We start from the raw sequence: 18,830 nt of genomic DNA, 5'->3' as shown, positions 1-18,830 counted from the left end.
GGTTGAGATCTGTGCATATCCTAAAAGGGCTAATTAAGTCAAAATAGTTTGCATAAAAAAATTGTAAAAAAATTGTTGGGAAGTATTTTATAATAATTTTCAAAAATAAGCAAAAATACTTAAAATAGCCATGCTGTCTGGACACTGTGCTCCACCTCTCTTATCAGTGTTTAGACACAGGCATTGTATTTCTCCTGAGTTCACAGCTTCTAGGCATGCTCCAGCAGATAATCCCTATTCATTTGTGCATTTTACCAAAACAATAATAGATATAGATACAGCCATATAAGGAAATGTGTGGGGGAGTTAGAGCTTTACAATTCAGAAACTTAAAAGAAAGGGTTAATGGCGAGGCACTGCAGTATAAATTTGCAGGTAAATTAATTAATGTACATATTATTATATTTTGTCTCTATCTCAACTTGTTTTATGTCCCTTTAAGGGCCTTTGGTAGTTTATTATAGATTAGGGTTTTTTATTTTAGGGTGGTTTTTTTTTTTTTTTTTTTAAACAGGGTATTAGAATAGAATTTTTTTTTATTGTTTTGGATAATTTTGTTTTTTATTTTTTGTAATTTTAGTGTTTTTTATTTTTTTTAATGTTAGGTTTTAGTGTAAGGCATCTTAAGGTTTTATTTCCCAGGTAAGTTTGTATTTGTTTTAACTAGGTAGTTAGTAAATAGTTAATAACTATTTACTAACTAGTCTACCTAGTTAAAATAAATACAAACTGACCTGTGAAATAAAAGTATAACCTAAGCTAGCTACAATATAACTACTAGTTATATCGTAGCTAGCTTAGGTTTTATTTTACAGGTAAGTTTGTATTTAGTTTTAAATAGGTATTATTTAGTTAATAATTGTAACTTTAATTTAGCTCTATTTTAATTATGTTAAAGTTAGGGGGTTTTAGGGATAGGGTTAGGTTTAGGGTTAGAGTTAGGTTTAGGGTTAGGTTTAGGGGTTAATAGTTTAATTTAAGTTGTTGCGATGTGGGGGGGCTGGCGGTTTAGGGGTTAATGGGTTTATTTAGTGGTAGTAATGTGGGAGGCCAGAGGTTTAGGGGTGAATAGTTTTTTTAGTGGCGGCGATGTCGGGGAGCGGCGGAATAGGAGTTAATATCCTTATTATAGTGTGTGCGATGTTAGGGTGTGAGGGAATAGGGGTTAATAACTTTATTACAGTGGCGGCGATATCGGGAGCGGCAGATTAGGGGTTAATAGATTTATTTTGGTGGCAGCGATATTGGGAGCGGCAGATTAGGGGTTAATAACATGTAAGTGTCGGCGATGTCAGGGGCAGCAGATTAGGGGTGTTTAAACTTGTTTTTTTTTGTTAGGGTGTTAGTTTTAAACTTAACTTTTTTCCCCATATATCAATAGGGCTGCGTTACGGAGCTTTTCATTCCGCGCTTCAGGTGTTAGTTTTTTTTCTAACACTTTCTCCTCATTGATGTCTATGGGGAAAGCGTGCTCGAGCACGTCCAAAGCAGCGCTTGTATTTTTGTGCGGTATGGAGCTCATATCGCACGCACATGCCGGATTTTCTAAAACTTGTAATGGCAGCACTATGGAGGGGGAAATAACGCAACTTTTGTTGCGTTCGTTAACTACCCTCTATAGCACAAAACTTGTAATCTAGGTGAATGTAGATTAGATATACATTATATATGTGTATATAAGTAATAATATTACTGCTTTTGCACTCTGCCTTCTAAACTTAAACGCAGTAATGTTGTAAACACACACAATTTGTAACCAACTTCTAAGGTTATATGTTACTTTATAATCATTTGTTTTATATGAAGCGACTGACAAAGAGAACAAATGAAGTGTGTCAAGGACTCCTGAAACAAAGTAAATTAAAAGGTATTTTGATTAAAAGGATAATCAAGTCAAAATAAACTTTTATGATTCAGAAAAACACTTTCCAATTTACTTTCATTATCAAATTTTAAATGCAAACTTTCTGGGGAACGAGATCCTACTGAGCATGTGCACAAGCTCACAGGGTATACATACTACTAGTCTGTGATTGGTTGATGTCTGTCACATGATACAGGGGGCCGGAAAATGTGAGTGAAAATGCATTTACTGCTTTTTTGAAATTCATAGTAGTATTAAATCATTGCCTTTTTATTATGTACTTGAGTATTTATGCAATTCTACTGCGTTGAGTGATCCTTTAACATAGCACATCACATAAATCATATTGTATCCTTCAGGGTGGTAAAAAAAAATCTACATATTAAAATGTTAAATTATAGATGAAGAAAATAAAGGCTACTGCACTATGTGAAACTCAGATCATTCTGAAATCCCAAGAAGCCATTAGTATGAATAATGCATCTAAAGTGGAAATGTTCTTCAACTTTAAACCCATTTGGGGAACCCAAATTCTATGTAAGTTTGCTCTCTTGTTGGTGCTAATGTTTTTTGTCAAAATAATATGTAACACTTTTCATGAAATGTGTATGAACCACCAGTGTTGCATTTTTTGTTTTGTTCTTCTGTATAAAAAAACAGTCTTTGAAGGTCATGGTCACAGGATTTTAGAAACACGGCTTGACCTGGCTATATTTGTGTATGAAGATGAAAATAAATCTGTAATCTGGACTATTTGATATCACTTTTTATATTCTGCAAATTGATATTATTATCATATGTCAGAGGAACCAATGTGCTGATCTTATTGTTGAAATGTTATTTTACACAGGGGCTGCATTACACATAGTTTAAAGGGATATGAAACCCAACATTTTTCTTTGATGATTCAGATAGAGCATGCAATTTTAAAGGGATATTCCAGCCTAAATTGGAAACACAAGGATGCCTTTCGGTATTGAACAGAACCATTTTTGTAAAATACATGCATTAGCAAAAATGCTTCTTACAAAAGCTACAGCTGTTTCAAAAGAGTATTTAAGTATGCACCGTGCACCAGCATTTTAAACACCGGACTTGCTCAGAGAGCCTACGGTGCTTGTACCATCTGGTAATGACTCAATTTGTTAATTGCTGACATGATACAAACCCCACTGATGATCTGAGCAGCTGTAGTATTTAAAATGTAGGTGCAGTGAGAATATCAAGTTATGCTTCACATGCCCATGCAGAAACAAATGCTAACACTAAAACAGTGAAATATTTTACTAGAAGCATATTTGCCAGTAGAGGTATATTGCATATATGTTTTATATTCAAAGATATAATTAATCTATGTGCATTTAAATATTGACCAGAATATCCCTTTAAGTAACTTTCTAATTTACTTCTATCATTTTTTTCTTCATTCTCTTGTGTTGAAAAGCAGGGATGTAATTTCAGGAGCCTGTCCATATTTTCAGCCCTATATGGCAGGGGTTTTCAAGAATGTTATTTATTTGCAAAAAAAAGCACTATTTTTTGCCATGTAGTGCTCCGGAGTCAGACAACTTCCTAGACATCTCTTCAATACAGAATATCACGGAAACTAAGCAAATTTGATAATAGAAGGGAATTGGAAACTTTTTTTAAATTGTAAGCTCTGTCTGAATTCACAAAATAATATTTTTGAGTTTCATATCCCTTTAATTGATCACAGTCTGAAGCAGTTTTACATGCAGGAATCTTTTAATATTCTACAAACATACAATACTGATAACAGTTTATTAAAAGTTTCCATCTATACATTTCATTGTTTCATTTTCCTTAATTTAACCAATAAATGAAGTCTTCAGCTGGCAAAATGACAGATCGGAACAGATATAGAGCACTATCTTGTTAGCAGGAACATCCCTACAGTTACTGAATATACAAGTACTGGGATTTCACATGAACAGGATGTAGTAATTAGTAAATAGGTTCTTTCACTGAAGATTGTTCCCTTGTGAGGAAATATAACTTGGAGGTGTTAAGCTTGCTGTGGCGTATTCTGGTACTGTGCATTTTGCTTACTATGCACATCTTCAAGGCAACAGAAAATTGCCTGCCAATTCTAGGTTTATTCATCTACTTAGTACTCTTACTGCAGCTGTATTGATTTAGCACATGAAAGACTTTGAGTAATTAGCCAGCTTTTACTATTCTTTTACAATGTCTGTAAATGTATTCTGCTAGTAAAAATATGTTGTACCACATCCAATATAGGACTGTTTAGGAAAAATAAATACTTGGAATCAGATGAGTTTTATGTATAAAAAATGCACATAAAATTGCATAAAATAAACAATGATTGAAAATGCACAGACTCCCTAAACTTACAGTTGGGTTGGAATCTATGAGAATTTTGCATTCCAGATCACATGAGCAAGGGGCTTAATTTGAAACACTTCAAATACTACACGCAAATATTGAAGCATCTAGCATTTCTCATGCTGTGCTATACCACTTACCCTTGCTGAGCATTTCTGGGGCCAAAAGATACCTCCTTTGATTAGTATCTCAAATATATGTATATAAGTCATGTGCACAGGAAACAAATTGCATTCTCTGGAAAGATTTATTTCGGAATTTGATAGGTTAGGTCGCCAGAAATTTTGTTTGATGTCACATTCAGTTTGGCCAAATATTCAGATAAGAATTTTGTTCAAAGAAGTTAGCCATCGGAGCGAGCGTTGGATCATCTCATCAGCTCCAGGATGAACCAGCATCTCCACATGCACCACAAGGCTGTGTTATTGAGGGAAGAAGGTGAGGCAAGCAGCACCAGGGCAACAATCTCCTTATCACAGCCAGCAACGCCACCTACTTCTACTAGGAACATCATTACCAGCAGTAGTCAGGACAGAGGACACAATATTGATGGCATTTACTGTACTAGGTATTTCTGACAGTGCATGAGCCTCAAAAATTCACCTCCGGGTGAGTAGGATGTGAAAGACATGCCTAGAGCCACTTGGGACTGATTGATAATGCCCACCATGGAGCAAGGAGGACAGGATCAGGAGTGGCAGCATCAGCAGGCAGAAGACTGAACTAGGTAGGTCTTGCAGTACATAAAACTCAAAAGTGCTTCTCCAAGGATGGAGGACGGCAAACACGTCCCTAGAGCCCCTTGGACAAAGTGGCCAGCAGTTTCCTGAGGATTTGGCATTGACAGATGATGACCAGCCACTACAGGGCAGGAAGGGAAGGAGCTGGAATGGAAAACATTTTAAAATCAATACAGGGAGTGCAGAATTATTAGGCAAATGAGTATTTTGACCACATCATCCTCTTTATGCATGTTGTCTTACTCCAAGCTGTATAGGCTCGAAAGCCTACTACCAATTAAGCATATTAGGTGATGTGCATCTCTGTAATGAGAAGGGGTGTGGTCTAATGACATCAACACCCTATATCAGGGGTGCATAATTATTAGGCAACTTCCTTTCCTTTGGCAAAATGGGTCAAAAGAAGGACTTGACAGGCTCAAAAAAGTAAAAAATAGTGAGATATCTTGCAGAGGGATGCAGCACTCTTAAAATTGCAAAGCTTCTGAAGCGTGATCATCGAACAATCAAGCGTTTCATTCTAAATAGTCAACAGGGTCGAAAGAAGCGTGTGGAAAAACCAAGGCGCAAAATAACTGCCCATGAACTGAGAAAAGTCAAGCGTGCAGCTGCCAAGATGCCACTTGCCACCAGTTTGGCCATATTTCAGAGCTGCAACATCACTGGAGTGCCCAAAAGCACAAGGTGTGCAATACTCAGAGACATGGCCAAGGTAAGAAAGGCTGAAAGACGACCACCACTGAACAAGACACACAAGCTGAAACGTCAAGACTGGGCCAAGAAATATCTCAAGACTGATTTTTCTAAGGTTTTATGGACTGATGAAATGAGAGTGAGTCTTGATGGGCCAGATGGATGGGCTCGTGGCTGGATTGGTAAAGGGCAGAGAGCTCCAGTCTGACTCAGACGCCAGCAAGGTGGAGGTGGAGTACTGGTTTGGGCTGGTATCATCAAAGATGAGCTTGTGGGGCCTTTTCGGGTTGAGGATGGAGTCAAGCTCAACTCCCAGTCCTACTGCCAGTTTCTGGAAGACACCTTCTTCAAGCAGTGGTACAGGAAGAAGTCTGCATCCTTCAAGAAAAACATGATTTTCATGCAGGACAATGCTCCATCACACGCGTCCAAGTACTCCACAGCGTGGCTGGCAAGAAAGGGTATAAAAGAAGAAAATCTAATGACGTGGCCTCCTTGTTCACCTGATCTGAACCCCATTGAGAACCTGTGGTCCATCATCAAATGTGAGATTTACAAGGAGGGAAAACAGTACACCTATCTGAACAGTGTCTGGGATGCTGTGGTTGCTGCTGCACGCAACTATTCAGCTTTGATATTAATTAGTTTTTTGGGTTAATTGAGAACATGGTTGTTGTTCAATAATAAAATTAATCCTCAAAATACAACTTGCCTATTAATTCTGCACTCCCTGTAGGAGTGAAAGCTAAGGCCTGGGTAACTTAGCTTTGGAATGTAAAATTTGAGAAATCCCATTTGCTCCATCAGTTGTGATATTTGTGATAGCTGAGGGTACAGTATATTGCCAGTTAATAAAAACACCAGCACACTTTACATGGTGGTTGGGGGACAAGAAAGGAGCTCTTGAACTACTGTAGCCAGGGCTGGCCACACAGTCTTCTTGTCATCCCAATAGCTCATAGAATTACTATAGAGGGAAAAAAATGTTCGCAAAGATAAGCCTTTACCATGTAGAGGCACTAGTGGTTCCCACCAAGTCTACTGCTTTTATCCAAAATGCAGCTGCCCCACTCAGCTGTGTTGTGTTGATGCTGCAGCTGCTGCTAGTAGATGAAAAAATGATATGTGACTCCTGCTGCTGCACATTTCCCTCTCAAAACATGCCCTCCTTTTCTTGGACTGCATGCACCCTGCAAATCAGTTTGTCCTTTCAAGTTCGCAAGTTATCAGTTTGAAAAGCTATTTTCCCCTTACTTCTGGGATCACACAAGGTGGCCGGCATCAGTTCAAGGCATTTCTCCACACGCTCTGCAAACAAACTTTCAGTTGCTCCTTTAGCCTCCTGACAAGAACTGCTACCTCACTTCTTAGTACTTCACCAGGAACCACTTTACAATGATCCGTGAAGGCATCCATCTTGCTTGATAAGTGAGTGATCAAGGATACGACTTGACCCAGACTGGTGCTCATGTTCTTGGTGACATCCCTATAAAGGCTTTAGGACTGCCACTAACATGATCCACCAGTCTCTGCCTAATGGACTCCCGATACCAATATATTGATCAGAAGCCATAGCATAGATAGCCCTCCGCTGCTCCAAGATATGTTCCAGCATATCTAAAATCATGTTCCACTTAGTAGTTATGTCTTGCTTAAGATGGTGCTGTGGAAGCCCTGCCTGTTAAAAGTGGTACCTGACTGGGTTGACTGCCATCAATACCATGTCCCCTGTCCTGACTACTGCTGGTAGAGCTGCTCCTAGTGGGTGGCGTTTGTTGTTCTGTTGCTGCTTGTGCTACCTTCTTTCCTCAATAACACAGACTTGTGGTACGTGTGGAGATATTGGTTCATCTCAGAGCTGGTGAGATGATTTAACACTCTCCCAAGCTAACTTCTTTGTCATACAATTTGAACTTAGCAAATTGTCCATCTCCAATGCTAACCAAGTGGTCCCACTCCTTTAAATGACATGAAGCAGTTACTGCCTCTGCCTGCCCTTCTACCTCTGTTGAGGTCTTTTTGCCAGTGGTTTGAGATGTGACACCACTAATTCTCTCTGCCCTCCCTGGAACACTCTTTCCTCTCCTAGTGGTGGTAGTGGTGGTGGTGGTGGAATTGCTAGTGATTCTAGTACTGACAGACATTTCACTACTAGTGGAACTGGAGACATGGGTAGTGAGTGAGGCTGTTGAAGGAACTGGCTGCTCTACAACAAGGGATGATGGTGGTGATGGGGAGGGAGAGAATACAGCAGGAGACTACTGGCCTAAAAGTGGGGAGGACTACTTAACCCCTAAACTGCCATAACCCTCAAGACCGCACATCTAAGATAAAAAAATTAAAAAAAATACTACCTGAAACTGAATTAAAAATATCAGCCTAAAGAAATGCAAGGGCACCCTATATAAGGGGGAACCTTGCATTCAATACATACTGGATTATTTAGATTTTGTTACAGTATGCATAATCATTTAAAATATTTTTTTTATATTTATTAATGTTTTTAATAGTTTTAATTTTTAATATTAATATTAAAAAAATATTAATAATAAGATACTCTCTCTCTCTCTCTCTCTCTCTCTCTCTCTCTCTCTCTCTCTCTATATATATATATATATATATATACATATATATATATATATATATATATTATATTATATGGATTATTCAGATTCTCTACAGTATATATAATAATTTTTAATAATTAGTATTAATATTTTTTAATATTTATTATTTTAATAACATGCCTTAATAAGATACCTAACTCTTCATATGTGCTAACACAACAACACGTTAGACCTAAAGCGCGAAACCTGAACCGTGTTACACATATTTTACATTTCAATGTTATTCACATAGATTTTTTTTTGTAATTTTTTATTATTAAATATATATTTCTATATATAGCTGATAATGTTAATGAAAAAAATATATATCAATACATCTATAACTATATATATATATATATATATATATATATATATATATATACAGGGAGTGCAGAATTATTAGGCAAATGAGTATTTTGACCACATCATCCTCTTTATGCATGTTGTCTTACTCCAAGCTGTATACGCTCGAAAGCCTATTACCAATTAAGCATATTAGGTGATGTGCATCTCTGTAATGAGAAGGGGTGTGGTCTAATGACATCAACACCCTATATCAGGTGTGCATAATTATTAGGCAACCTCCTTTCCTTTGGCAAAATGGGTCAAAATAAGGACTTGACAGGCTCAGAAAAGTAAAAAATAGTGAGATATCTTGCAGAGGGATGCAGCACTCTTAAAATTGCAAAGCTTCTGAAGCGTGGTCATCGAACAATCAAGCGTTTCATTCAAAATAGTCAACAGGGTCGCAAGAAGCGTGTGGAAAAACCAAGGCGCAAAATAACTGCCCATGAACTGAGAAAAGTCAAGCGTGCAGCTGCCAAGATGCCACTTGCCACCAGTTTGGCCATATTTCAGAGCTGCAACATCACTGGAGTGCCCAAAAGCACAAGGTGTGCAATACTCAGAGACATGGCCAAGGTAAGAAAGGCTGAAAGACGACCACCACTGAACAAGACACACAAGCTGAAACGTCAAGACTGGGCCAAGAAATATCTCAAGACTGATTTTTCTAAGGTTTTATGGACTGATGAAATGAGAGTGAGTCTTGATGGGCCAGAAGGATGGGACCGTGGCTGGATTGGTAAAGGGCAGAGAGCTCCAGTCCGACGCCAGCAAGGTGGAGGTGGAGTACTGGTTTGGGCTGGTATCATCAAAGATGAGCTTGTGGGGCCTTTTCGGGTTGAGGATGGAGTCAAGCTCAACTCCCAGTCCTACTGCCAGTTTCTGGAAGACACCTTCTTCAAGCAGTGGTACAGGAAGAAGTCTGCATCCTTCAAGAAAAACATGATTTTCATGCAGGACAATGCTCCATCACACGCGTCCAAGTACTCCACAGCGTGGCTGGCAAGAAAGGGTATAAAAGAGGAAAATATAATGACATGGCCTCCTTGTTAACCTGATCTGAACCCCATTGAGAACCTGTGGTCCATCATCAAATGTGAGATTTACAAGGAGGGAAAACAGTACACCTCTCTGAACAGTGTCTGGGAGGCTGTGGTTGCTGCTGCACGCAATGTTGATGGTGAACAGATCAAAACACTGACAAAATCCATGGATGGCAGGCTTTTGAGTGTCCTTGCAAGAAAGGTGGCTATATTGGTCACTGATTTGTTTTTGTTTTGTTTTTGAATGTCAGAAATGTATATTTGTGAATGTTGAGATGTTATATTGGTTTCACTGGTAAAAATAAATAATTGAAATGGGTATATATTTGTTTTTTGTTAAGTTGCCTAATAATTATGCACAGTAATAGTTACCTGCACACACAGATATCCCCCTAAAATAGCTAAAACTAAAAACAAACTAAAAACTACTTCCAAAAATATTCAGCTTTGATATTAATGAGTTTTTTGGGTTTCATTTTTGGAGTTTCATTGAGAACATGGTTGTTGTTCAATAATAAAATTAATCCTCAAAAATACAACTTGCCTAATAATTCTGCACTCCCTGTATATGTATTATAGGTATACAGGTATATGCTGACCAATCTGTTTAAAAATTAGGAGCCAGTAAGAATATTTAGTAGCCAGACAATACTTTTTAGGAGCCAGACAATGGTAGACAGACAATACATTTAGGAGCCAGACAATGGTATCTGTATTAGATTTATGGCAAATAACCCAAAAAGTTAGGACCCAGGAGTAAAATTCAAGGAGCCAGTAACTCTCATGGACCTGGGTTTATCAAGCCCTGTAATATATATATTACAATAAAAATAAAATGTTACTGTATGTGAAGAACATTGGAATGCTATAAATGTTTAGTAAATATACAGTAAAACACATAAATGCATATGTACACAAATATATATATATATATATATATATATATATATACATACATGCACACATTTAGACATGTATATGTATGTACTGTATATATACAATATAGCCCTTTGCAGTCAAACACCTTGTCATATATACCATATACTTTTGAGCCCTAACTTTTTTTAAAATATTTATATAAATCCTTTCTATCAGGTAATGTTTATATGAATGTAACTATAATTTTCAATGTGTTTATCTTGTGTTAAGTGCAATTTTTTTTAAAGCACTACCCTTTATGCGAGGTTTTCAGTCGTGATAACCCAACGAGCATAAATTGCGATTACTCTCTCGCCATTGAGTTTACTTTCAACTCGTAATACAAGCTCACTTTTCGTTGTGTGCAAAAAAACAATATTGCTTGGGCAGAAATGTTAGAGCGCCACTTGTAATTAAGCCTTGTGTGCTGTATCCAGCGCTACATCCTATTGTATTTTTAACTATTAATAGTAATTACCTGCCGTGAATAAATGAGCATTTACTTGAGAATAGGCTCATGGGAACACGTATGTGCTTCTTTCTTTTTATTATAGAGTTTAGCAACAAAACACACACACACACACTATTGCTTTCAACTTTATTTATTAAAATTTTAATAAAAATATGCATTTTTTCACACAGTTATTTACATAAAATAAGAGTATAGTTTAATCTGCTGGGTCTGGTAAAAAACAATATAAAGTATGTGTGGGTTTACCACTGAGAAATGGCCTACAGAAGTGCTTAAAGGGACACTGAACCCAAAATTTTTCTTTTGTGATTCAGATAAAGCATGTAATTTTAAGCAACTTTCTAATTTACTCCTATTATCAATGTTTCTTCGTTCTCTTGTTATCTTTATATAAAAAAGAAGGCATCTAAGTTTTTTTCTTGGTTCAGACTCTGGACAGCAGTTTTTGATTGGTGGATAAATTTATCCACCAATCAGCAAGGACAACCTAGGTTGTTCACAAAAAATGGGCCGGCATCTAAACTTACATTCTTGCATTTTAAATAAAGATTCCAAGAGAATGAAGATAATTTGATAATAGGAGTAAATTAGAAAGTTGCTTAAAATTTCATGCTCTACCTGAATCCCAAAAGAAAAAATTTGGGTTCAGTGTCCCTTTAAATATGAGTAGCACTTAAAACCTCAGCTCCGCACACAGGTGGAAATGGTTTAGGGGTTAAATAAGAAGAAAATATAAATTAATGATTAAGTTGTCCCAGTTATTGAGAGACTAGTTAATACATGAAGTTATCCCAGTTATTGAGAGACTAGTTATTACAGGAAGTTGTCCCAGTTATTGAGAGACTAGTTATTACATGAAGTTGTTCCAATTATTGAGAGACTAGTTATTACAGGAAGTTGTTCCAGTTATTGAAAGACTAGTTATTACAGGAAGTTGTTCCAGTTATTGAGAGACTAGTTATTACAGGAAGTTGTCCCAGTTATTGAGAGACTAGTTATTACAGGAAGTTGTCCCAGTTATTGAGAGACTAGTTATTACAGGAAGGTGTCCCAGTTATTGAGAGACTAGTTATTACAGGAAGTTGTCCCAGTTATTGAGAGACTAGTTATTACAGGAAGTTGTCCCAGTTATTGAGAGACTAGTTATTACAGGAAGTTGTCCCAGTTATTGAGAGACTAGTTAATACAGGAAGTTGTCCCAGTTATTGAGAGACTAGTTAATACAGGAAGTTGTCCCAATTATTGAGAGACTAGTTATTACAGGAAGTTGTCCCAGTTATTGAGAGACTAGTTATTACAGGAAGTTGTTCCAGTTATTGAGAGACTAGTTATTACAGGAAGTTGTCCCAGTTATTGAGAGACTAGTTATTACAGGAAGTTATCCCAGTTATTGAGAGACTAGTTATTACAGGAAGTTGTCCCAGTTATTGAGAGACTAGTTATTACAGGAAGTTGTCCCAGTTATTGAGAGACTAGTTATTACAGGAAGTTGTTCCAGTTATTGAGAGACTAGTTGTTACTGGAAGTTGTCCCAGTTATTGAGAGACTAGTTATTACAGGAAGTTGTCCCAGTTATTGAGAGACGTCACTAGTTATTACAGGAAGTTGTCCCAGTTATTGAGAGACTAGTTATTACTGGAAGGGTAACTAATAAGGGACAGCCAGTGAATCTGCCGAAGTGACCAAAGCCAGCTGAAGTTGGAATCCCGGTTTTATGAAACTGCCAGCTGAAAGAAAACAAACAGCTACAGCGGTGAAACATACAGTGAAGGGATCCAAGACATGCAGGCTAAGACAAACCTAAAGGACTAACGGACTACGGCTGTCATATATATGAAGGGCTTGTTTTACACTGTTATCTTGTAAGTGTGAAATTTTTATTTTAGGTGATCAAATAAATTGTTCATAAAGCTACTTTGAATCGGTGGGCGCTGTGTGTTTTTGTATTTTCCAGTTATTGAAAGACTAGTTATTACAGGAAGTTGTCCCAGTTATTGAGACTAGAGACTAGTTATTACAGGAAGGTGTCCCAGTTATTGAGAGACTAAGCTTTTGTTTTTGTTGTTGTTTGTTGGTATGCTGGGATTGTGCAATAGATAAGCAGCTGTTTCATGATCATGAGTGTAAGAGATCAGTAACTGCATAAAAAGACACATTTTGCATTACATATCGCAAGTTGTAATTTCCAGCAAACCACAAATGTCCACAAAGCAATTTACAAGACAATACAAAATACCTATAGGAAATATTTCCAGCTCTCAAAAAATATTAGATAACACTGCAAACTATTCATGATGAAGACTACCTGCTACCTTATCTTTTCTCTGGATATTTTTAAATTGTATCAGTGCAAAAAAAAAAAAAAGCTTTAAATGAACAGTCTAATCAAGATTAAACTTTCATGATTCAGATAAGGCATGCAATTTAAACAACTTTCCAATTTACTTTTATCATCAAATTTCCTTTGTTCTTTTTGTATTCTTTTTTGAAGGCTAAACCTAGGTAGGAACATAGGCTGATTTCTAATCCTTGAAGGCTGTCTCTTATCTCAGTGCATTTTATTAGCTTTTCACAGCTAAATAGTGCTAGTTCATATGTGCCGTATAGATAACATTGTGTTTACTCCCGTGGAGTTATTTATGAGTCAGCACTGATGGGCTAAAATGCAAGTCTGTCAAAAGAACTGAGATAAGGGGGCTGTCTGCAGAGGCTTAGATACAAGGTAATCACAGAGGTAAAAAGTATATAAATAAAACCATGTTGGTGGGGAATGGGTAATATAAAGATTATCTATTGTTTTAAACAAGAACAATTCTGGAGTATTCTGTCCCTTTAATTTATTTGCTTATGCTGTATGATTTCTCAAATGCACAGAATAGATAGATAGATAGATAGATAGATAGATATATAGATAGATAGATATATAGATTAGATAGAGAGTTTTGTTATTTCCTTAGTAGGGTTTTAGGTTTTTGGTATCGACAACTATTAGTGGCCCATCTACTTTTGATTGCTTAGACAGAGAGAAAGATACATAGATACATATATAGCTAGACCGATTGTTTCTACAACCAAATACTATTTTTGTGTTCTACTCAAACAGTCTAACAAACAAGCAGATATATTGTGTCTATGAATAAATACTGTTGTTATTATCTTACTCATGCATGAATAGTTTTTCATAATTTGTTTATAGTTTAGATCGGCAGCTCCCTATATGCAAAGGTCCAAGTTGATCTCTGATACACACCCAGCTTTGCATCTCTGATTTTTCCCATTAAGGAAGTTTTCTGAGCAAATCTTTAGCTTCCTTCCTCAATCTTAGCATTATGGATTTCATCCAACACAATTTTATTTGATTATTCTTATTATCAACCTAAGATGAAATTACAAAATACATGACTCAGAATTAGCTACTGTCTATTTCATCAGCTTTTATCATTTCCAGAGAAAATTATGATTTATATTAATTTTCCATTTCTTCTTGAATTTATTTATATTTTATAATCTCAATACAAAATAAAATCATAGTGAAAATACGTTTTATAGACGCAAAGGATGAAAATGTTAGCGCATGTTATTATGAATCGTTTTGTTTTTAATTAAAATAAAAGTGAATCTCTAAAACAAATTAAGGGCTTGATATTGAAAACCTCGCCGGCATGGAGATAAATCCACGAAAAAACCAATGGGATTTTTTTTTAGATCTTGTATTGTAATGTAGGAGTCTGTTTCACATAAAGAATACTACGGGGCACATTTATCAAACTCCATAACTTGCCCACCTGCTCTGAGGCCGCAGACAGAAATCAACCCGATCCTATACGGTCGGGTTGATTGACACCCTCTGCTAGCGGCTGATTGGCCGCAAATCTGCAGGGGGCAGCATTGCACAAGCAGTTCACAAGAACTGCTGGTGCAATGATAAATGCTGACAGTGTATGGTGTCAGCATTTATCGATGTGCGGCGGATATGATACACTACTTCGTATCATGTCCACTCGCACATTGATAAATATGCCCCTACATATCAACATAAACACATCTCAAGTTAAAATTTGTGTTTCTAAATTTTTTTTAAGAGCCTTGCCATACCGTTGAGACTTCTTAGAATATCTCGCTTGAGCGGCGAAGGTTTTTTGAGTATCAGGCCCTAAATGAGATTGTAATATGAAGTGTTTAATTATGTTTAGTAAAATAAATTTTCTTTATACTTTGATTATATATTTCCTGTAATTTCAATCTTAAGATTGTGGAACTTGCAATTTCCTCTAGTTTCTATAAAGTAATGGCTGGTGTTATATCAGAAGAGCAAACACCTCAGACTAGTGAACGGAAGTGACGTTCCGTCAGCTGTCTGATAAGAAATATGCACTGCGCATGCGTCACTCACCCATCAGATTCTTCAACAGTGAACACTCGTGAAATACTATCGTTTCAGTGAACATTCGCAAAATACTATAGTTTACAAACACCTTTATATATAATAATTAAATTTGCCACAAACTGCAGCTAAAAACATGCCCAGTAGCTGCAGTTTGTGACAGGTTTAATTATTATATATAAAGGCATTTGTAAACGTGTTAGTAACAAGTGTCTACCAAGTGTTCAGCGAGCTGCTAAACTAAATACCTATTGCTGGTGGACACTTGTTACTAAAACATTTACAAATGCCTTTATATTTAATATTTGTTAGCACACCCCTTGGAAAAAATAACTGAAATCAATTGCTTCCTGTAACCATCAATGATTTTCTTACACCTCTCTACTGGAATTTTGGACCACTCTTCTTTCGCCAACTGCTCCAGGTCTCTCAGATTGGAAGGGTTCCTTTTTCCAACTGTTGCTTGGAGATCTCTCCACAGGTGCTCTATGGGATTGAGATCTGGACTCATTGCGCATTTTAACCATTTCTTGGTACTTTTTGACGTGTGCTTTGGGTCATTTTCCTGCTGTAAGACCCATGACCTCTGACGGAGACCCAACTTTCTGACACTGGGCCCTACATTGCACCACAAAATTCTTTGGTAGTCTTCAGATTCCATATTGCCATGCACACAGTCAAGATATCCAGTGCCTGAAGCAGCAATTCAACCCAAAAACATCAGTGAACCTCCACCATGTTTGACTGTAGGGACTGTATTCTTTTCTTTAAAAGCCTCATTTCTTTTTCTGAAAACAGTAGAATGATGGGCTTTACCAAAAAGCTGTAATTTTGCTTTGTCTGTCCATAGCACATTCTACCAAAATGATTTTGGCTTCCTCAGGTAAGTTTTGGCAAACTCCAAACTGGCATTTTTATGTTTCTGTGTCAGCGGTGGGGTCCTCCTGGGTTTCCTACCATAGCGTCCCTTTTCATTCAGATGGCGACATATAGTGCAAGCTGACACATTTGTAACCTGTGCCTAAAGGTCAGCTTGAATTTGTCTGGAAGTTGATTGAGGTTCTTTATCCACCATTCGAACAATCCTTCATTGCAATCATTGATCATTTCTTCTCTTTCGTCCACGTCCAAAGAGATTATCTACAGTGCCATGGGCTGTAAACTTCTTGACAATGTTGTGCACAGTGGACAAAGGAACATTAAGTGCTCTGGAGATGGACTTGTAACCTTGAGATTATCCATGCTTTTCTACAATTTTTGTTCTCAAATCCTCAGATAATTCTTTGCTTCTCTTTCGCTTCTCCATGTTCAGTGTGGCACATAGACACCCACAACAGTCAATTTTTCACCATTTTAACTGGTTGTCAGTGTGATTTCTATGTTGTCAGCACCTATTACTTGATACAGGTGAGATTAATTACAAATTACAGGAGCATCACAAACTTGGAATGGAATTATTTCTTACAATTTTGAGAAGGTGCCAATAATTTTGTCTAGTCCATTTTTGGAGTTTTGCGTGGAATGTGTCAGATTTGGCTATTTCTCTCCAATTTTTTGTGTCATACCAATACAAACAAAAGAAATAAACTTGAGAATGCCTAAACATTTGTAATTGCAACAATTTTCTGGGTGAAGTGGTGCAATATCTGCAGGGGCGCCAATATTTTTGGCCATGACTGTATATACACTCAGAGAGAAACGCACTCACAGGAATGAACCACCAGCTCAATACCATTGTTAGCCTGTTCTATTGCGATTTACCACCTGGGTGCAGCTTCTTTTAGCCCAGTAATGCTCTTCACAGAGTAGAACTTTCCTGTAGTATATCAGTCTGATCCCGCCTATTACGGTCAGTCCAGCGCCGAAATACCAGGCAATTCCTCTCTAAACAAGTAACACAGCAACCCCAGACGATCATTTCGGCCTTCATTGGTCCTCTTCAGTGAGGTGTAGCCATATTCCTCTAAGCACACTGAGCAAGGAGTCCACGTCTGGTTGCCTCTTTTTCTCTTAGGGAGACTTTATATACACAGAGAGAAGTACACTAACAGGAACGAACAATCAGCTCAATAACATTGTTAGCCTGTTCTATGGCGATTTACCACCTGGGTGAAACTTCTTTTTATCCCAGTAATGCTCTTCACAGAGTAGAACTTTCCTGTAGTATATCAGTCTGATCCCGCCTATTACGGTCAGTACATCAACGAAATACCAGGCAATTCTTCTCTGAACAAGGAACACAGCAACCCCAGGCGATCGTTTTGGCCTTCATTGGTCCTCTTCAGTGAGGTGTAGCCATATTCCTCTAAGCACACTGAGCAAGGAGTTCACGTCTGGTTGCCCCTTTTTCTCTTAGGGAGACTTTATATACACAGAGAGAAGTACACTAACAGGAACAAACAATCAGCTCAATAACATTGTTAGCCTGTTCAATGGTGATTTACCACCTGGGTGAAACTTCTTTTTAGCCCAGTAATGCTTTTCACAGAGTAGAACTTTCCTGTAGTATATCAGTCTGATCCCGCCTATTACGGTAAGTCTAGCGCCAAAATACCAGGCAATTCCTCTCTGGACAAAGAACTTACCCCCTTCGCTGTCTCTGACGGCATCAGAACGAGGATCCCTTAGGAGCCTATGGAAGTGCACTCTCATGAGCCCAATGCTTCCTAGCAATGCAAACATAAGCTCGCGTTCGCATTGCGATTTACTTGTAATAGCAGCTCACATTAGCACGCAAGCAATATTTAGCACTCCACTTATAATCTATCCCTTAGTATTCATGTGCAAATTTCACTATTGTATTGTAACAAGAGTTTCAGATCACACATGTAAATTGTATTGTCATTCCACACAGAAATAATTTACAATAAATAATTATTGTGTGGATGCTTTGAACATCAGGCCCATAGAGACGAAATGAAAATGAACATTCCATACTTATATTATCTATCACCGACAACGGTGAGGATGATTTAATCTGTACCTTATTTACACGCCTTTTCTGTACGTATTACTACAGTATTGACGTTTTCAGTATAGGTGAATGTTTCAAGAGGCAATATCAGCTATTTCAAATGAGAAAATAAAAATAAAGTAGCTATTTGTAAACAATTTAATGCAGTCCAGCAGTTTAAATAGATCATTTGGAACATATTAAAGGGGAGGACATGTTTTAAAGGCTTGAGAAGTCAGCAGGGTACATTTCCAGCTTTAACAGGAACATTTCATACAAACCCCTCTAATCATGGGTGCTACCATTTTGGAGTTTAGGTTACACTACAGTATCCGCAAGAGAGTTGCCACACATGTGCAAGCAAATCAGCACTGGAATGCAATAAAAGGTAAATTTAAACATGGTGGCAACCATAACTAGCAGGAGACGGGAATAACCTTAG

The sequence above is a fragment of the Bombina bombina genome, chromosome 4 (genome assembly GCF_027579735.1).
Source record: "Bombina bombina isolate aBomBom1 chromosome 4, aBomBom1.pri, whole genome shotgun sequence".
Classification (NCBI taxonomy): domain Eukaryota; kingdom Metazoa; phylum Chordata; class Amphibia; order Anura; family Bombinatoridae; genus Bombina; species Bombina bombina.
The sequence above is the reverse complement of the archived record's forward strand: the minus strand, read 5'-3'. Positions refer to the sequence as shown.